We start from the raw sequence: 17,232 nt of genomic DNA, 5'->3' as shown, positions 1-17,232 counted from the left end.
TAGAAAGCTGCTTTGACTTTTTGTAATCTAAAACAAGAAAAAGGAAGCTTATGTGTACATCACTTCTCTACATGCTAAGTCCATTTCATCTCACAGTTCTCTGCTAGCAATTGGTATAGCAATTGAAACAGTATGGATGAAAGGGGGACTTTTTTAATGGGGAGTTTTTTTTTCTTTCAGTGATGGCCTAGAAACTACCTTCATTTGCCTTGTCTGTCCAAATAATAAGGTTTACTAGCAGGGAAAGGTTCACATAGAACTACTTTACTACTGATGAGCAAGAAACACTGAATAAAACAAGTGTGTTAAAAATCACCTTACCTTTACAATGGATTGATGAGAGCTAGAATTTAGACTGATGAAGAAGAGATTTGTTTCAATCTCCTTTCAGATCTTCAGCTTTTCTTCCTCAAAATAATTACTCATTTTACAGTACACCTCAGGAAACAGAAGTTAACGAAGTAAAAAAGAGATTGGACTGCACATTGAGACATACACACATTGCAGTGATCACAAATTCTACTACTAATATTTATGTGGTGTATTTGTGTCTTCAACCTCCTCACCTTTTTATACTAACAAAACATACTTTTTTCCCTTCTGGCTATGAAATACTAGATATGTAGAGTTCTAGACCAAAGGGGAAAAGTGAACTCTGCATATGAGCACTATGAGTATCAAACTCCAGCTCTAGTGAGAGCAAGTAGCTTTTCAATTTTAGGGTCTTTGTGAACACCTTCTGTTGAGGAAAATTAGAATCAGTAAGTCTGGCAGTAGGTTTTGGGGATTTTCAGCAGATTCATGCTTGTCACAGCCCTAGGAGGATTTTACCTGAAAATCTGTGCTGGATAAATACATCTCCAAGGAATTTTACTACAGAATCAGTGGAAAGGACCTGTGCTCAATTAAGTTCTTTATATCTCTAAGGTTGGAAGCTCTACAGCCTCTCTGGGTAACCTGTTCTAGTGTTTGTTCATGCTCTGTTTAAAAAAACAGATAAATGAAAATTATGTTTAAATTGAATGTACTTTATTTCATGTTCTTTCAGAGGATACCACTTAGAGTCTGAGTTTGTTTCACACCTTTCTTTTCGGTACTTACACGCATTGGGGCTCTGCCTTTTCTCAAGACTAAGCAGTCCCAGAAATCTCAACCTCTCCTTGTATGGCAGTATCTCCAGTATCTTAATTATCTTTGTAGCCCTTCACTGGACTCACTGAGTATATGCAAAAACTAGTTATGAGCATATTCATATCTCTTAGAGACCAATTTCTGTACTGGACTGAGCATGCATAATATGTCATACAGAGCTTTACTAGAAAATCTCTGCTTTCTAGCTGTACTAGTAGGAGTACACAAATAATGCCTTTTATATAAATGTGCTGCTACCACATTAAATATTGTGGTCACTGGTAAATTACATCATTGTCCCGGTTTAGGGCAAATTTGGGAGAGAATCCCCAAAAAGGGCTTCTCCAAAAGCAAACCCACACGGCCCCCTCCCCAACCGGTTCGGGAAGAATTCCTCGGAGAGAGGTGGAAAGAACCTGTTTATTTGACAAGCACAGCACCCCCCAGCACACACAATGAACACTACCAGATGACACCACTCTTCCACTGCTCTGAGAAAGATGACAAATTCAGAAAAGTCTCTCCTGGGGGTTGGCTGTTATCAGTCCCTCCGGCGCTGAGGCAGCTGCTGCAGTCACAAGGTGTAACCTCTCTCTCGGTGTTCTGAATCCCAGTCCGGAGCAGTCAGCAGGTCCAACGGGGTGGGGGGAACAGTCCAGAAAGGAATTTGGACTGTTTAGCTAAAGTAACTAATGAGAAGGGGGGAAAAAAAGCAAGAGCAAGCAGAGCAGAAGCGAAGCAGAAGCCAGAGTGAAAGCAAAAAGCAGGGCAAAAAGCAAAAAAGCCGCCACATGCACTGGTGCTATCTGTATGTCCCGCCGAGTGTCTGATAAGAGGCCCAAAACAAAACTCTCATTCTGCCAGTCTTAAAGGCACAAAACATAATACCCAGCATAAATTACATACACATGAATGGGGATAACAGTCACCCTAGGACAATCAGGTACCTGGAGGATAACAGCCTATCCTGTGGTGGTTTTCATCTCCTATGGTGGCATGAGAGATGTGCCACCATAGGAGATGAAAACCTGGAGGTATCAGGTTTGTTGTATCCTGGAGGTCAAACAACACACATCCTTCCCCTGTGTTCAGGAGGTTGCTTGGAGTGAGTGTTTGGATCTTCAACTGAGATATAAGTGTCTTAAGATAAAAGGTGGCTCTACTTCCAGCATAACAATGATCTTGACTGATTACTTTTCTGATGCCAAAAAAGAGTCTTTCCTTCTGCTCTCGGCAGGAAAACTCATGGAAGGATCACTGTGACAGCCAAACAAGAAGATAAAACTTGAAAAGGAAGAGCATTTCATTCATGACAGCATAATGTCTGACCACTGGACAATAGATCAGGCAGCTCCCACAAAAGAATTGTTGGTTTCATGGCCATTGCCTGAAATTTTAAGTAGTCTCTCCCCAAAAATGACTGTCCCAAATTTGACTAGGATGGCTGCATTAGCCTATTAATAATGTTTATGGTGATTCAAAAGCAATCCTTGCTAATTTATTGCCTGCTGTATTTCTTTTCCATGTGAGATCATATTCCTGTGGTAGCAGAAATCTTGCTGTCCCCTCATGCTTCAAAACATGGAGAACATAGTACCAATAAAAATTAACTTGATTAAGTCCTCTGAACAAGAGTGAGAAGGAAGGCAAACAAAAAACCAGCAGCTGAGATACAAACTCCATTATTATTTTATGAATTTGGAATTCATACCCAGGATCTATGTGCACGGCTTGGAATCCAGTGTTCACGGTGGTCTGGTTTCATTTTAGGAAGGAGCCAAGCAGGTACCTCTTCTCTGGTAACTTTCCTCAGGACAGTTGATCTTCCAAAGACACTAATGTGGACTGCATAGTTTGCTAGGCAGCTGTTCAAAGCCACAGGCTTCATAAAATAAGCATTTCAACAAAATAAGTTGACTTCTCTCACTGACTTTTTTTTTGCTGTGACAATCAAGAGAAATTATTTTGGATCCACAGTTACCAGATATTCTAGGAAAATGCAGGATTACGGTCTCTCAGGTGACACTTTAAAATGTGTTATCAGTGCCTCAGTAGGTGGAGTAGCACTACAAGCAGGGACTTTTGTCCACTCACTGCATTACACCCTTTCTCTCTAGTCTTAGGTGTCTCCACCTAAGATGATATTTTGATATCATTGATGATATATCAATGATGAGGATGTTTTCTCTGATGATATTTGATCAGATGATATTTTCTCTGCCTTTCAAAGCCTCCAAGCTAAAAGCCTGAAGCTCTGTGAGAACTTCACAGATAGCCTGTGGCCTGTGGCTGGAGAAAACAGCTCTGCCTAGGGAAAAGAAGTGGGAAAAAATCGCACCTTCTTCCTTTGCCCTTGGCAATATCATGCTAGGGCGATGAGTGCTCTCAGGATTGCCACAGAGATGTTCAAGACAGATGTGACAAGGACAGAAGTTCTATGCCAAGGTGCTCTGTGTTGTTGCATCTGCTGAGTAGTTACTGCTTGATTAAAACAAACCTTGGTTCAGCTGTGTTGAGAAATTTCACACCTTATCTGAGTCAGGCAAAACTACTTCTAAGGAAACATTGTTCTGTAGTACTTGTAGTGGAGTAGTCTTCCACAATCCCTGCCCAGGAAGGCAGAACCCTAAGATATATTGTTACACTTTTGCCTCTCCGTGTCTTGGGGTCCAGAGGTAGCAACCCTGGCTTTGGCACAGAAAGAAAAATCAACAGAGCCAGAGCATGAACAGCAGCAGCAACCCTGTCAGCACATGCAGCCAACAACAATTAAAGAGGTTCTTGCTGAACAAGTTTGGCCTGTTGGTACCATAAACTTCATGCCTAGAAGGTACCATGGTCTAGGCTACCTGGGTGATGGTGCAGTCCCCCTGGGCAGGTATCTGCATCACCTCTATTAACTGTTGCTGTAAAGGCAGCTTGCTCAGAGATTAATCCAAGGTCCTGTATGACAGCTGAGGAATCTGTTGAGCACATGGTCTTTAATGATAGTTCCCCTGAAATGGGAATTCTTGTTGGAAGGTAACATGGAAGGTCTTCTCTATATTAATAGTAGAAAACACACTTTGCATTATTTATTGACTGTGTATATCTGTCATAGTAATGATTAACCCTGAAGCACACACACACAATGCACCATGCACAGCTAATGAAGTTACAAAACTGATTTGAATCATGCTACAGTTATTGCAGAATGTACTACCTGTGTTCTGGGGAGCTTCTAACCAATTAAGAGAAAGCTGTCAATTCCAAGTAATCACATCTGTCAAGGGTGTTGTATCCAGAAGGAGCAAATATGAGAATAGCCAGGTGGGGTGCTTGTTTGCAGTTTTTCCTTCGGAAGTATGTAATTCCTACCCTCTGGTATTTAATCAGTATCTAACAGAAGATGGGAGTAATTGACAACATGCCTAGTTGAAATTTCTGTGTTAAAATTTCCTAAAGAATGGAATACAAAGTTAAATCCACCAAAAAGAAAATAAAAGTACTTGAAGCAGTTAGAGCCTGCTGTAGCAATTATCTCCCCTGGCAGCAAGAGGCAGAAGTCTGTTTCCAGCCTTGCTCCTGAGCCAAGGGCTTGGAAGACAGCTATGAAACTAGTTTATTCAACCTTTATTTTTTCCACGTTGACAATGAAATGTCTGACTGCCCTCTTTCATGCTTTTAGATCCAGATAATTTTATCTGCAATGACATTTATTACAACATTTTAGGGATTATGGATTGGTCCTTAGCATTCAGAGAACTGAAAAAACAAAGTATCTTTGCTTTTAATTTGTGTGTAACTCTGCCTGTCTAAATGGGTCAGGTTTTCAGCTCCCATTCAAAGGGGAGAGAGCACTTAAACAATCGCTTCGCATTCAAGAAATAATGTCCTGACATCTGCTTTTTCCTAGATTTGGAATGAGGCAACTACATTTGCTGGAAAAGAACTATAATATCCAAAGTAGAAAACCCGCTTAGGAAAGAAAACTGGAGGAGAGATAAAAAAAGTTAGGGACTTTAATTCACCAGTTCAAATGGGAATCCACTAAATATTGGAAAATACAAGAAAAGAGGGAAGGGTGATATTGTTGATGAGTAATTAGTTGGTATATGGTTTCCTTGTGGGATGTATCAGAAGACTTCCTTTTGGTCCATGGACTTCTTGAAGGCTGGATCAGTTTCTACTCTTCTAGAGAATTTCCAGACCTAAAATAGGGGCAGGTTTGCATTGTATCTCACAAACAAGGTATTTTGTAAAAAGGATAAGCACTTGGGAGAGTGGAATATAGGAAATATATAAACATACATACATACATATATATTTTTTTCACACTTCAGTTATACATATATGAAGTATAATGTTTAGATTTTGTTTTGATTCTGCATGCACAAAGGTATAAAAAGGCAGACAGGAAGGTTTCCAAGCCTATCCCCTTTTAAAAGTATTTTCAACTAGTTTTTGCAATATAGTATACTGTATCAGGTTTGAGATTTACAGCTGAAGCCAGGTAGTGACTTGTCTGTCAGATTAAATAATCTCTTATCACAAGCACTTTATGGGGAAGCACCCCTGACTTCTAGGAACCTAGAATAAGGAGACAGTGGCATGTTCACAGCATTTGTTTTTATTCAGCCAGCTACAAGCCTAGCCATTTTAACATTATTTTTCAGAACATGGCATATAAACAATGGATTTTTCACATCCACAGGAAGAGCTGTTGCATTATTTCCAGTGTGAAGGCCTGTCCTGTATTACTCTCTTCTATATATATGCTTTTTTGTTTTGTCGTATTACAGCAGAAAAAGCCACAAAGACATACCAGGAATATCTACCCATGTTCTCCAGCTGAGTTATAGATTGATTTGTTTGGTTTTTTGGTGTTTTTTTTTTTTTTTAATAGTTGTCTTAAAATCTAGAAAGAAGCCGTAGAAGTCCAAGGAGATCAAGAGAACAAGCAAAGGGATAAGTTCAGTGTTCACACCAATTTTTTTTCTGAGGGTTTTGAAGGAGGCAGAATAGTGCAATAAATTATGCCTTTGCAACCAAATGCAAATTCTCATAACTATGTTGAAGCATGTGAGCTTTCCACTCTGAAATCCAGGAAATCACCCCAAGGAAATCTACAATGTCCATTCTTACCTTCCTGCATGTAAATCATTAGAGCTTCTGTGGTGGCTAATGAAGTTCAGGATTCATTAGGGCTTCACCCCTGTATATTCAATTAAACCTGTTTTGAGAGACATTCTGCCACAGGACTGGTCTCCAGATTTTATACACCTAATAATATTTTTTAGGATATTTTCACATCAATAGATGCATTAATCTTTTAAACTGTAATCCAGATATAATTTAAATAAAGAATTACTTGAACTGAGGAAGGGACTTAGAAAATGTGTTAACTAAAATAGTATTTTCTAGAGACTGGAGTCAAAGAGTGCTAAAAGCTTGTGTTTTTTCCTAACTGGGGAAGTAGGTATCCTTTTTCTTTCCCCACTGTAAGCAGGCAAGAATTTTTTACTTTTTTTGGGACGCATTGATAATATCTGCTAATTAGGGGCAGAATGGCCCTGCATCTTTCATCAAGCAAATAGTCAGGGCACTGTGTCAGTAGTGACTTAGTAGCACTTCAAGATTTCTGGAAATTCCTTGGCTTTCATCCTATTGCCACTCCCTAGCTGGACTGTAATGAGACTTGGATGGAAAATTTTAAGAACCTTTGTATTTTGCATGCATGGAGAAAGAACTGCTATAAATTGACTACTGTTACCTTGGATATTTTTAGAGATTAGCAAAATGGATTTATTGGAACTGGACTATAGTCTCTTAAAGTAATTGTCTTAGAAGAAAAACATAAATACCTATAAACTTGCACACACATATGTTATGCTTAACTTTAGATTACAGTTAACATAATGGTAAATAGCTTCAGTGGTATGGAGACTTTCAGCATTAAAGTGGCTGATGGTTTGAAAAGAAATTGAGGTAGAAAGACAAAACAAAGGCAAATCACAGTCAGTACAATGCTGATAATAATTATTTGTATTTAAGATTTATGTATGCTGTGATGCAACTAAGCACACACAACTTAGCAGTGGCTTTCTATTGAGGCTGGAATGGGATTAGAGTAGGCAGCACTTGGAGAGGTGTGTGCACCCTTGCATTTGCTTTTCTGCACATATATGGATATTTGCATTCTGCAGGAGGTGATGTTTTGGATCACTAGTTCTCTGTGTAACAACCTCAAATAGCACCAAGTCCAGTGTCTGCTATTCCAGACAATAGACTATTTTTTAATATTACTAATGAGAAATCCTCATGGGAAAATTTGTGAAGGAATGCCTGTGAGTAAATCCCTCATCTGTTTTTCAAACAATATGCTTGTCATAAGACTAGTTTGAAGGCTGATTGAGAGATTATATGAGCAAACCTGGTTTATATTGGGATTCTGCCACATCCTTGGATCTTCCCCCACAAAAATATTAATAACATCAGACTTGTTCCAAAAATAAGAATTTATAGAGATTGACTTGTTTGTTTACCTTTGTCCTGCAGGTGATGAACCCTCTGGCTTTGCCACAAAGAGATGTTACACAGATATGTAACTTCAAATAACCCTTTTTGGCTCTGTTTTCTCCACCCTACATGACAGGGAGTTTAACCATCATTGTGCACTCGTTGGTTTGAAAGAGGGTTTTGGCTCAGAAGATGCTGACAAAGATTATGAAATACCTGCTGGGAAAGAGTGACCAGGATAACCAGCGTAACAGGAGCCATGATGCTGCTGTTCTCCACATGCTGATTCTTCCTTAGGGCCACAAGAGAGACTTGGGGATGTTCTCCTCACAATGTCTGCTCATCAGCAGGGGCAGTTGGTGCTACTGTTGCTGAGAACAGGCTGCTGGCATATGCACTACTACAATACACTGTACACTACTACTGCCTGTACAGGCTGGGGCAGAGTGGCTGGAAAGCAGCCTGGTGGATGACAACTTGGAGGTGCTGGGCAACAGCATCTGACCATGAGCCAGCGTGTGCCAAAGTGGCCAAGAAGGCCAGTGGCATCCTGGCCTGTGTCAGTGATAGTGTGGCCAGCAGGAACAGGGCAGTGATTGTCCCCCTGTACTCAGCATTAGTGAGGCCATGCCTTGCATCCTGTTCAGTTCTTGGCCCCTCAGATCAGGAGGGACATTTTGGTTCTGGAGCATTTCCAGAGAAAGGCAACAAAGCTGGTGAAAGGTCTGGAGCACAAGTCTGGTGAGGAGAGGCTGAGGGAGCTGGGGCTGTTTAGCCTGGAGCAAAGGAGGCTCTGGTGGGGCCTTATCACTCTGCAATTACCTGAAAGGAGCAAGGTGGAGGGTTGGCCTCTTCTCCCAGGTAACAAATGTCAGGTTGAGAGCACACAGCCTTAAGCTGTGCCAGGGGAGGTTCAGGCTGAACATGAGGGGGAACTTTTTCATAGAAAGGGTTGTTAAGCACTGAATGCCCAGGGAGGGGATAGAGTCACCATCCCTGGCAGTGTTTAAAGAAAGACTGTATATGACAGTACCATGGTCTCATTGACATGGTGGTGTTTGGTCACAGGTTGGACTCAATGACCTCAGAGGTCTTTTCCAAGCTAAAAGATTCTGTGATTCTTTGACTAGTAAGGTGAAGGATACCAACGCTGAATAAAATAGTCAAAAAGACACATTGATCACATAAGTTAAAAATTATTGTAATAAACTAACTTTGGTTTATATCTCTCAAACAGTCGCTGTTTGTAAAAGACATTTAGACTTGCCACATAGTGACAATAAGTTTTCCATGTTTTTCTCCCAAGCAGCTGGTTTGACATGTAGGGATGTAGAGCCTGGCAGCTTTCCATGTGGTTTTTAGTTTTCCTTCTGTCTTTCTCCACCACCACCAATGCAGAAAACAGTAATTTCAAATAGCAAAATTTCAGAAGGATTTAGTAGACCTCATAACTTTTTCTGGAACAATCTCCCTGGTTGGAATATTCCCTTACTTTTCAGGTCACCATTAGGAAAACAGTGAAACATCCCTTAGGAGCATTTCTCCAGTTACATTTACATGAGCCATTCACCAGCCGGTGTCTCATGAAGACAGCTTTTGAGCAATGCCTATGAAAATCCCTATCACGAATAAACAGTTGCACAAAGAATTTTTTAGCAAGCAAGATTTCAATAGGCATTTTTGAAATCACAGTAGTATCTGTGCAACCTCTAATAGCAGCAAATCAAGATGTGCAAGCACAAAATTTCTCCCAGCTGCAGAGGATTATTCTCTTGCCAGTCTGCCTTGACAGTTCACTGTTGCTTGAGGAACTGCAGCCAAGCCAGCACTTTCAGCACTTCAGCAGGTGATTCACCAGCTGCTGAGTCATCCCTGTCCAAAACTAGCACATGCAAAACCCAGGGAGGGGTGGGTGGCTGAGGAAGGGAAGCACAACGAACCTTTCTCCACTAATTCATGTCATCTGTGAATGACAGCCCATAGGCCTGCAGCTTTGTTTGCCAAACATTGTTTACAATTTTTATTATGAAGTCCATAGGGAAGGAGACTTAATTTCATTTAACAGTTCATCATCATTACACAAACCGTTGTTCTGGGTTTAGCTTCAGAAAACAGGAAGCAATACTCATGATTAGTTAGTCAGACTTCTTTTTTTTTTTTTTTTTGCAGGCTTTTGTTGTTAAACAATTAGATGGGAAAATTGGAATTGAAGTCACTGACATAAAACTAGAGTCTTTTGGTGTTAGAGGTCTCTCTGGTGAACCACAGAGGATGTGAGCTGTTGCAGTCTTGACTCATCACTTTGGTTGGTGGTAACCCAGGCTTACATGGGAGGTCACTCGGCTTAAATGTCCACAACTGAACAGAAGAGCAGCAATCACAAATGGTTATCTGTAAGCAGATACTGCTTTGTGCCTGAGGCTCACCTGTCTCGGTGCTTGCACAATCACTTTAAGTATGAAACTATAGAAGACAAGTCAGTGCCCACAAAGAAGCTCTTCCCTTTAAGTAGCTTTGTTAGCAAATGTGAGCAGTCCAGTGAAGGACCCAGCAAGTGTAAAAACTGGTGGAAGGTTGAGGATGAGCTTTTTCCTAGGCAATGGGACAGGGTAAAGGGAACAGGGTCTCCTCGTTTGACATTGGTGAGCTGTTAGACAGCTCAGACCTTCATTTTATCTCTCCTTACAATGTTTTGTCTACTAATCATGGGCACCACCTAAAAAAAAAACCAAACCCAAACAAACTAGTAATAATTAGTTGCTTTCCATGTTCTGCAATGAATAATTGAAACACCAAACTTTGCAACATAAAGGTACACAGTGGATTATTCATTAACAGCGCAGAAAAAACAAATTCACAGACTGTGTAATGCTTTAGAACACTTGGCTACAGTCAAAATAAATCCCAATAATCATTTTGATCTGTAGTTTCCAAAGAACAGGAGCATTTACTGCACTTCTACTCTGACCACCCAGCCTGGGTTGAAAACAATTTCTGCCATCAAGGGTAGAGGTGAATAAAGTGAACACACTTGTCTTCTCAAAGGCAAACTTTGGGTTTACCCCAGCACAAGAAAACTGGACTAGAACTAGGCTCCAGCTTCCCAAGAAAAGCTGTTTCTCTAAGAGAACACGAGTAGAGGCAAAATATTCCTATACCTTCTTTTTTTTGCAACAACTTCTCCAGATGGGAGGAGGGACTTGAATTTACCATGTGGTGCAACTCCTTGAGGAGCTTGCATGAAGGTGTAAGAACATGAGGAGTGGGATTAAACTATTGGGATAGGTACAAACTACCCGTCTTGATAACAGGGTTAGAGATGGCCTATTTGGAAATGCCATTAGCTGCCACTACTTGCATATCTTTTGGTTTAGGTTTTTTTCAGCCCAGCTGTCAGAATATGGTCTTTATGAGGAATTCAGAAGTTCTTTTTCTGCTTGTAGTTATTTAAATCTTAGCTGTCCTCCATAGCAGGGGAAAATTCAAGGCAGATGCATAAGAAGCACCAAGCTACTGACAAACACCTTTATTTTTTCTTTCAAGAATTAGGGATTTTTAGTACCTGAGGAAAAAAGGTACTAGTAATATGATCTGCATAAATACCATAAACAGTTTAAGAAATGTATAGGAGGAAAACTTTGTTTGTATTACCCTTATTTGTAGTACAGGAACTCTTTACTATGTCCTGCTGTTCCTGGGTAGGTATCATTCTCTCAGTGTCAAACTGAGCTTACTAGGCTGCCAGAATGACAGTTTCATATCTTATTATGAAAGCAGGTCCTTATCATGGCTTTTCTCAGAGTAAGGCATCCAAAAGCCCTGTGTTTCACCACCCATGGTACCACTTTATTACTTCTACACTTGTTACATTATCCAGCACATGCTGGCTACTGTTTTGTTTGGTAGGGTCTCCTGTGAGACAGGTAGGGTCTCTTAAGTGAAATAATCTGGCAAACCAATATTAGATGTCACTACTTCAGCTATTGGAATAGGGGGTTGAGGTGGGAAAGGCTATGACCCTTATTTTGTTTCTTTGAATAAGTCATTTTAAGGTCATTTGGAAAAATACTGTGGGAGTCACCACTATCTGTGAGCTACCTGACAGGCCACCTGTTAGGCAAAATCCAAAGCACATGATCCTTAATCCAAGATCCACTGTGAAGAAAAGCATATCCCAAATACCACACATATCTTTCAGCAAAGATACAGGGAGGCAACTTCTGACAGAAGAAAATGTCTTTTTCCTGCAATCATCTCTCTTTGGAGAAATCACACTTAATTATAAAACATGGCAAACTTCTGTGCTGCTTGGGGATACAGAGAGATAACTTGTTGTCCAGATGTTGAAATCTGTATTGAATATGTACTTTTGAAAGAACTCTGCATATGCCAACACATTCACTACCCACAAAAGGGTTTATGCATGTGCAGGTAGCACAGTGAAGGGTACCCCTTGTTAGAAACCCCAGAAATAATTATGAGATTGGAAGCAGAGTCCTAGGATGCCTTCTGGTATTCTGACAATTTCCTACTTTACCCTCTCTCTGGTTTTTATCACTGATGAAATAATGAAAAGCAGCAAACAGGCTACCAAACAGCTCAGCTTTCTTTGGTTTTCATGTCAAGTGATTTCTTTTGGGATGGGTTGTGTAGCAAGGTGTTGTGTCCCTTCCTTAAGGACCCAGAGGAGGAGCATCTCTGCAGCAAGCACCGCTGTGCTCCCAGCAGAACTGCCCTCTTCCAGCAGGAAAGCTCCCAACACCCCCATGCCTTCCCCTCATAAACACTGCCTGAAACAGAGAGCTTGGTAAGCAGCAAATTATACTGCACTAATAAATAAAAATTTCTCTGCAAAGTACCTTGGATTTGGTTCCATTTAGTTTGATGAAAAGAGGTTTATTAAGTCATTGTCCTTACCTATGGATTTGCTGAGTATGTTCCTGCAATGCCACATGTTGAATGTCCTTCTAAAGGCTTGTGCAAGAACATGTGTGAACCTCCTGTGTCAGGCACATCTCATCAATGACATTAATCCCTTACTGAAGAGCAAATGTATTTTCTCTTGGGTTGGTGCAGAGTCTAGCAATGTGAAAGCTGAACTGGAAATAAATCATGATGAAAAGCTTGCCCAAAGAATCTTTTTCTACAAGTAAACAGCAATTCTATACCCAAAAAAGAATGTGAACAAAACTAAATTAATCAAATTAACCAATATTTTAAGTTAGCAAATTGCTCTGATTTTAGAAACAGTGTCAGCTTCTTGGCGCTTTACAGAGGCTAATTGGTAGCAATAATCAGCAAGAAATGACCTCACTAGCACAATCAAAAATGACCAGCCTACATTTCCAGACCTGTACAAAACTGGGCTGATCTGTACCCATTTGGGTCAGAGAAAGAGATTTCTCTGACTCAAGGAGCAGCTGCCTGTTTGCTAACATCCAGCTTTATAGCAGCTTTTCTGGCAGGCTGATTTCCTGCAGCTGCCAAACTGGAGGAGAAAGATACTGATGCTTTCTACCAACTCCTGGCTGGAAATTTTCCTACACCACAGAAAACCAAAGCATTTCGTGAACTCTTGTCTCACAGCGACATTAAAAGAACTGAAGTGTTATTTATTATTGTAATTGATTCTCAGGGTTTTGAACATTAAAATTTAAAGGACAGAAACCTGAAAGCTGCTTTTGATGCAGATGTAAGTAAAGACCTACCAGTGAGCCTTTACAGTGGTTTTCTGCTCCTCATACACGTATGCTTGCAGCACCCAGTTGCAGTGTGAGCACATCCACGACAAAATACTTGAGCACTCTGCAAAGACTATTTAGACTGCCTGGCTGAAGGTGCTAGGAGACCATGGTTCCTTCTAGGTTCTATCTACTTCTAGGTGCTTGCCACCTCATAAAGCACAGCAGAGAGAAAATAGCCCAGGACATTCCTGGAGTGTGGAAGAAAACTTCCTAACACAGCTGATGAAGGAGCCAACTAGGGAAGACAGCCTAGTTGTTTGTGAACAGAAAAGAACTGTTGGAAACCATCTGGGCATGCAATCATGAAATGAGTTTTTGATTCTCAGAGAAGGGAGCAGGCAGAGGGGTAGGAGGCAGATGTGTCCAGCAGAACTTCCACATTGGACACCCACTGGACAGATTTTGGGCTGTTTAGGAGCCTGGTTGACACCACTGCTTTGGAAGTAGTCCTGAAGGACAAACAAAGTCCAGGAAGGCTAGGCATTCTTCAAGGGTCTAGAGCACAAATTTTATGAGAAGCAGCTAATGGAACTGGGGTTGTTGAGCCAGGAGAAAAGGAGGCTCAGTGGGGGACTTTATTGCTCTCTGCAACAACCTGAAAGCAGCTTGTAATGAGGTGAGAGTCAGTCTCTTCTACCAAGTAACAAACAAGAGCAAAAGGCCTCGTGTTTTGCCAGGGGAGCTTTAGATTGGAGACTTGGAAAATCTTGTTCACCAAAAGGGTTGTGAACCATTGGAAGAGGCTGCCCAGGGGAGTGGTGGAGTCACCATTCCTGGAGCTATTGGAAGGATGTGTAGATGTGCTCAGGAACAGGGTTTCATGGTGGACTGGCTAATGCCAGGGTACAGTTGGACTCAATCTTGCAGCTCTGAGTTTAAGAATCACAGGCCCCTGAGTGCTCACAGCTTTGAATAGTTAAGCCTTTTTTCAAGCACAGAAAGCCTCTTCTGACTTGTGAGAGCAGCTGTGACTTCAGCATTTGCTTCCTGTATTTTGCTGCTTACTCAGACACCCTACACTGTCCCTTCCAGCCAAGGGATAGAAGACAGGCGCTCAGAGGTCCAGCTGGGCTGAAGAAGAATGCTTATCCCCTTTTCCCTCTGCTATTGGGCAGCTGGATACATGGCCCAGAGTGGACATCTGTGTCAGCACTGATGCTGGGATCACACAGAGGCACCTGCTGCAGGGAGGAAGAAAGGACATGGAACAGCAGTTGCTGAAGGGAATGACTGTAAAGATGGCCATTCAAACAGTGTCTTGCAGAAAAATAAATTTCCTTCTGTTCACCTACACCCTAGCAGACTTCACAGTCAATCCTAAGGCTGATGAAATATTTTTTCTATACATCCCAGCAGTGCTGAGGTAGGAACAAGCAGTCCATCAGCACTGTCAGCACCAAAGGTAGAACATGAAGCACCAGAGACTTCTTGGATCAAAGTTGCTGTCATCCATAGGCTTTTGATGTCTAACTCCAACAGTCAAAGGTACAGAACCCTCAAGACCTGTTCATTTTCAATCTGAAAGTCAAAGGGGTTTTTCCAACATCTTGACCTGTCACCTTTAACTTAAGAACCACTTTAGTTTACCTGTCACGTAGATAAATACCAAACCACAGCATTTCTTGGATTATCAGTAACATCCATTCAAATTCATTCAGCACTAGGAAAAATACAGCCAGAAAGTACTCAAAACTGATATTGCAGGATATGGTAAATTCACAGTGTACCTCCTACCTAAGGATTTATCTTGTTAGTTTCATTCCATCCTTTTGTAACTTGTAGATTGAAGCAAGCACTGTATGACTGACATATTCCAATGCAGCAACTTCATTCAATTCTGCTGTTTAATAAAAATTGGAGAAAATGCCACCCGACTTGTAATATGCAACCACATTTGCTGACAATTTCAACAGCTGCAGGCGAACTGCAGACAAGAACTGCTCAGGGAACATATTTCAGGGAAACAAAAATTCGAGATCGACACGTGACACAGTAACCAAAATATTACCAGCAGGCTATTTCCACAAAAACACTGCAAAATCTTTTTTTGCCAAAACAATTGCAATCTTTTATCATCAATTAAAAATTTTTAGATTCTTCAAAGTCAGGCATGAGCTGATGGCCCCTATTGTCCCTACACTATTTCTATTAGTAAATTTGTCTTAAGAGCTGTGAATTGCTTTTAGAAATGAGGTATTGACTGAATTATCTTGAGCATAATCTTCTCTGTCACTACATATCACCTTGTTACAATTGCTTTCCATTTTGACAGACACTAGCTCAATTTTGTTCTATGCATAATTCTGTTGTATTCTGCCAGTCACTTGATATCAGGAAGTGTTTGCAGTGCATAGCAGTTTATTGAAGTAAAATAGATAAAGACATAGCTCAAGGGTCGTGGGACTTCTAAGAGCAAGTAATAATTGAGGATCTTCAGAACCATTCTTCCAAAAAAGGATTTTGAGATAGGAGTCATCAAGGCAGAAAGCTAAAGGATAGAGAAAAATTACTTTTTCACAATCTGATGGTTTGAGTTATTCCATATGGTATCATATATGTCATAAAGCAATTAAGTTTAAACGATCCACTGCATTTAGTTAATATAAATGCAGTACTCCCATTTTCTCCTTCATATCAAGCAGGTTGCAATAAAAGTTAAAATATTCTGAAATAGCCAGCTTGTTTTACTTTTAACTACTTTAATACTTACAGAACTATTTCTTCCAGTTGCCTGAGATTCTTCCAAGAAAACAAAAGCCTGCAATGGTGTTTTTCCACACAATAATTACTACTTTCATGGCTATTTTGGAAGACTGACTTTAAAGATGTAGACACTTTTAATATGAGTTAAGGGCTGTCTCCAAATGCATTAGAGCAGCATAACATTGTACTCCAAATTAATCTTATCTGTTCTGCAAAAGTTTTACAAAAGATCATCTATGCACGTGTTCTTCATCACTTGAGTGCAAAAGTTTCATTACAAGACCATGAAAGAGACTTGGAGCAGCAGCAGATTCAACTTCCTGCCTTTCAAAAGCTTCAGCTAAATCCAAAGAAATTTTCAGGACTCTAGAGCTAGACAACTTGGATTCAATGATCCTTGCGGGTCCTTTCCAAATCAGCATACTCTGCAATTCTGCAAACTTCCTTTGAATATCTTCAAGAACACAGACTCATCCCAATTGTGGTAGCAGAACACTCTGAGCCAGACAAGGTCTTGCACTGTAGGGTAACAGAAAAAATGAGGAGGGAAACATACAGACGGGAATCAGGATATTCACCTAGACCTGGGAGAAAGCCTACAGCTGCTGTTCAGTGCCTAGCTGTGATCAAACAACCACAACGAAAAAAATCTATCAAGGACTATATTCCAAGGCTTCTCAGGCTGCACAGAAATTTCCTATTTCCCAGCAATGATTTAGACTCCTGTCCTTCTTTTCTGTTTATAGTGTACAGACAGGACCAGTCTTTCCCTTCTATTGGGTGCGTTCTGCTACCTCTGTGGGAAGAGACCATAAAAGCTTGAAAGAGCTAGTAGTGGGTGGAGTGCTTCTGTTTTCAGTCTGTTGTACAACAGCACCATCCAGCTGTCAAACAAAAAATTATCAAACATTAATGCCACTATCCAGATTTGGTCCCTGTATCATAGGCAAAAGGAGTAATTACACATATTAAAAAAAAAAAAAAAAAAACCAAAACCAAAACCAAACCCACAGGTCCTTCCCTGTTTCTTAATGAATTGTAATGATCCACTGTGTTACATTTTCTGGGTTAACATACAAGAGTGTGCTTTAGGGAAATTAATAATCCAGCCCAGGCTTGAGGGTTTTTTGTCCATTAAGAGTGGCAGGCTGCAGCT

Source organism: Serinus canaria, chromosome 2, assembly GCF_022539315.1.
Source record: "Serinus canaria isolate serCan28SL12 chromosome 2, serCan2020, whole genome shotgun sequence".
Lineage (NCBI taxonomy): Eukaryota > Metazoa > Chordata > Aves > Passeriformes > Fringillidae > Serinus > Serinus canaria.
This window is presented reverse-complemented; position numbering follows the sequence as displayed.